Genomic DNA, 5,000 nt, shown 5'->3' with positions numbered 1-5,000 from the left:
TATTCTGCGATACACGTACTGACCTTAGACCTATAGACGGATCGAAACGCACCAATCACTGTTGACCAATGACATCTACGACCAGAGTTCTTATAGTATCTACTGACGTTACACAAATTACTTGACTCTGAAGATGACTTCCGCTCAGGTTGTCGAAACGTCAGTCAATGTCATCTCAAACAGTCCTTCTCAGGACTACACTCACCCGGACGATCGTACTTTACTCAATGATATGACTCCTGGGTTCAAACCATTTACAACTCTGCAAGTGTTAGCTAGAAAAACTTGATGAACACATTTCATGGACTAAAGCATCTGAGAATTACCGTCTGTAATAATCAAGTGACACATGACAATAGTCACATGTGTGATGAGTATCAGTTAAACACCCCACTCTTCGCACAAATAGACTGCTCGTAATCTTCTGAGTCCGTCGAACCACCCGATTTAGTCAGTCACGCAAGCGAGCCATGGGCAGAATGGTGATAGGGCGAAATGTAGGGACTGCACACTTTTCTGTAACCGACGCGTTCAGAATCCACAACTTGCTAATCTAATTAGTGAAAATGACATGACAGGCGGTCCTTCCTCTGTTATTGCTGATGTAAATAAACACTAAATAAAACCAAGATTACGGCGTGGGAATATTTATGTGCATGTTGAATTCAATCATCTATTCAGAAAGGAAACCGCTGAAAAACCAATGTATTTAATTTGAATTTAATGCGGACACTCCAGATTTTTGGCGGATTTGCAGAATAAATGTTAAAAAAAATGTTGGATTATTTTGGCAAGTTTTCGTCTTCAACTATCAAAGACAAATTCTTGTTTAGAATGGACAACTCATCTATCATTAAATACGTCAGAAGACAGAGCTATAGTTCTGTAGGACAGATGACTCAATTTGTCCTCTCATAAATAATGGTCTTGCCGAAACCAGTTGGTAGCACAGTTATAACATACGTGCCCGATATAGGAGAGCTTCGACCGCAAGTTTCTTCTCTTGTTTGGGTTCAATGTTTCCAATTTGAAGGGATAATTAGATCATTTTAGGTCGTTCCTTGTTTTAGTAACTACGGATATACGATCGAAATCTAACGTAAAAGCCATATCGTGCTTATCTTTTCCCAGGGAAAGTTGAAGACAGATTGGGGTCACAATCTGACAAGAAGTACCGAAATTGACTCGTCAAAAAAATTTGATAGCGGCCCATTGTCATCGGACAATGAAGACTGCGCGTACATCTCGCGTACATCTCGCTCTATCACCTTTCTCCCCTAGGCGCGCTTGCATGACTGACTAAAGCAGGCGGTTTGACTGACTCAGAAGGGACTGCGAGCAGTGTAGCGCACATACTGTAACAACAACTAGCTAGCAGAATAACTTCACACCATAAAGTGCCAGTTACCTCCTAGCAATCTTTTCAATCCTTGTTGAATAAGCAAGCAATATTTCGTCTAAGAGTAAATTTCTGAAGTTTAAATACAGTCCTTTACAAAATTAAGATCAAAAGAAAAAAGTTACTTACAGTAATGCGCCGATCAACTCGCAACTTCAATACCCACCCACCCCCTGGGCATTTGAACTTTTGAAGATTGACTCGTTCAAATTCCCGCCTCCTCGGGCCAAAATGGTGTTCAAATGCCTTACCCTATCGTCGGATTTGTCTTTCAATCCCTACTAAAGAACAGTCGTCGTCGGCTCCTGTCGTCTTTAATATAGCTTGTGTATAAACATGTCAACACATGTTTCATGACCCTTTATATGATGATGCCGTTTTTACCAGACTTGAGCATTTACAAAAACACAACTTTAATATTGAACTATTAAAAGTGACTTGAAAATTGAATAAATTAAGTCCGGTAGTGTCAATAAGCAAGTTTAAGTATAAGCTGCTCTAACTCCGAAACATGGCAAAGGTTGTTTAACGAGGGAACTGTATACTTATCAACAACAGAGCCTAGAGGGTTTACGACTGCATGTATATGAAATTGCCCAGTGTCGGTTGATTACCTCTAACAGAAACGTACAGCTTTCAGAGCTCTAACAATGAAATGGGGGTGTGAAAACGTACCATATTGTATTCACTCTATAGTATGACAAATACGAATTACGTTGTTGAAAGTTTTGATTTGATTAGCGCATAAAACTGATGAACCTTTTTAATGAGACAAAAAATAAGTTTAATACAATCAATCAATAACTTTATTTCAGTGTCAAAGATTCATAGCCGAGGATGATTCCTCTACTAATTGGGGACACTAAAAGTTACAAAGTTATTACTTAACTATTATTACAATTTAATAACAGAGCGCATTATTTACATTAGTAAAAATCCTAGAAATCGATTTTAAGATGTATTTAAAAGTGAAACACTTCAAGAAAACAATAAAAATTAATAAAAAGCACTTTCCAGTTGTAAGAGTAATTTGAAACAATTAATGACAATCATTACTAAATAAACAAAATTCACATTCATTCAAAAGATGCAGTTCTTACATTCTTGCTCCATCTCGGACGAAAGATTAATAAGACCAATTCCTTTTTAAGTAAGGGCAAAGATGATCAGTTTCTTAGGAGCCTTCTGAAGTTTCTTAAAATTGAGGAGATGAATGTTGATATGCGCTACACCAATCTTTCGAAGTATATGGTTTTTCTTTAACAGTTACTTACAATACCTCAGATCATTTATTTATTCATTTTTTATTTTCATTTTTTTGAACACTTTTTTCTCTTATATACGAGGCGTTTGTTTGCGTAATTCTTGTAAATTTAAAGTGTCTTTTTGTTTACTTGTGAGAGCCAGTGATAATGTCGCGGTGTAAGTGGCCCGCCTAGAACAGCAAAGCTAACTGCGGGCCACCACGGTCGTGTTTGTACAATTATGATTTGTTTGTAAATAAAGATGTAAGTTGTTGGTTAGCAGGAAGTTGGCTCCATAGTTTGGGCCCCAAACATCTTAGTGAATGCTTCCCATGGGTGACAGTATTAAATCTGGGAGTGTTACAATTTGCACCTTTAAGGTTGTAGGTAGATCTTTCCAACGGAAATAGATAGATGATGCTCTGAGGGCAGAGGTTGTTCCTTACCTTGAACATCAAGCATACTATGTCTTGGAGCCTTCTTTCATAAAGAGTGGTCAATTTAGCCCGCTTCTGTAACTGGTAATATGTGGATTTACTATTCTCTAAAGACAGCACGTAATCCTCTGTCTTGGACACGTTCCAATTTTCTCCTATCACTAGCTTGGCAAAAATGCCAAAGAAGATGACAGTACGTAAGATAAGAAAGAACTGCAGCCTTGAGGGGTTGTAGTTTTGCGGTCGTGGGTACTAGATTCCTTAGTTTCATTAACACACTTAGGGCCTCTTTGCACGAGCCCGGGTTGTTTTTTCCCTCGGGTTGAATCACCGCGGCGGGTAACCGTTTTGCAGTCAAATGTTTATAAGCGTTTACATGAAAACAGTAGTCATTCCGGGTCAGCCCCCCTTGCTGGGTAACCCTTCTCAAGACTCGGGTTGACCCGGCTAGAGGGGTTGAAATTTCTTCAATTTCTTCATGTAAACACTGGCGTATCTGACCCGGGATTGTTTTAACATCACTTTTTTGCGGTTCAGCGTTCTCGCCCATGCGCAGCCTGTGCCAAAATGGCTGATAACGTTAACACAAATTGATGATTGTTATGATTGCATGGTTCGTCCGCCATTTTCCTCACCCACAAGTAGTAACCAGCCCTTTCAACCCAGCGAAAGGGAACTGACCCGGGTCAGCCGAGAATGACCCAACCCTCACCCAGCCCGGGCTCATGTAAACGTAATATTCGACGCTGAACTGACCCGGGTCGGTGTCCAACCCGGGCTCGTGTAAAGAGGCCCTTAGAACAGAACAATTTCAACGGCCACCACCAGTTCCTCAACGATGTTGCACAACAGCCATGGAATAGAGTTTTTTCAGAGACAAATCCAGAAGCGATGTGGGATGTTTGGAAAAACGTATTTATGGAAGTAGTTGATAAGCATGCCTCACTTGAAAATAAACGGTTCTCCAATAAACACTCCCCGTAGATTACACATGGACTGACTCGCATCTATAAACGGAATTATATGAAGAAAATTGCTATTCAAGAAAATAACACGTCGGCTTGCGAGCGATATAAGCAAGCTCGAAACGAAGTAAACAATGCCATTAAATCGGCAAAGAAACAGTATTTTATACATAATTTGGAAGTGAATAAAAAGAATCCTAGTAAAACATGGATACTGATTGACGACCTAAGTTCACGCAAATGTGGCAGAGCACGAAATATTTCATAAATTAAGGTAAACAACGAACCTATTACTTCGGCGATTGAAATGGCAGAGGTCTTTAACTATTATTTTGCGACTATTGGATCAAATTTGGCAAGTGAAATATAGCCGTCATCCACTGAGCCAGAATTCTATCTACAACCCACAGACGCATTTTTTTCTCTTAAAGCTCCAAGCGCTAGCACTGTGTGCAGGCTTTTGAACCAGCTAGACGCAAAAAAAGCCACCGGGTTTGACAGAATTCCCTGTAAACTCTTAACACTTTCTAGCAGTATTGTCGGGCCGTCCTTGGCATACATTTTTAAGAGCTGTATAGATGCTGAAATCTTTCCAAACGAGTGGAAAATTGCCAAAGTTACACCGCTGTTTAAGAAAGGACCCAAGCGTGAACTAGGGAACTATGGACCAATATCAGTATTGTCACTCGTCTCAAAAGTTTTCGAAAAAATTATTTATCATCAACTTTATGATTATCTCCAGGATAATAGGCTGCCCTGGTTGGGGAGGTGCGACGCGTCCCTCATACCCTGAGACAAATATCGGTGATTCTCCTACCCTGTTTAAGACAGAATTCCGATTTTTGATACCCTGTTTAAGACATTTAACCCAGTTCACAGCACGACAACAGCGCTGCTTGAGACAACGAATAACTGACAACGGTCTCTTGAATGGCATGCTGTTTATTGATCTTAA

General features: G+C 39.8%; 1 protein-coding gene across 2 annotated transcripts in view; it reads right to left on the bottom strand.

Moving 5' to 3' along the window:
* Positions 1-5,000, bottom strand: part of LOC138042055 (putative ankyrin repeat protein RF_0381) — a 42,808-nt gene that overhangs the window by 24,630 nt on the left and 13,178 nt on the right. The gene's annotated exons all lie outside the window — the stretch shown is intronic.

The sequence above is a fragment of the Montipora capricornis genome, chromosome 3 (genome assembly GCF_036669925.1).
Source record: "Montipora capricornis isolate CH-2021 chromosome 3, ASM3666992v2, whole genome shotgun sequence".
In the NCBI taxonomy this organism is placed as follows: domain Eukaryota; kingdom Metazoa; phylum Cnidaria; class Anthozoa; order Scleractinia; family Acroporidae; genus Montipora; species Montipora capricornis.
The sequence above is the reverse complement of the archived record's forward strand: the minus strand, read 5'-3'. Positions and strand labels throughout refer to the sequence as shown.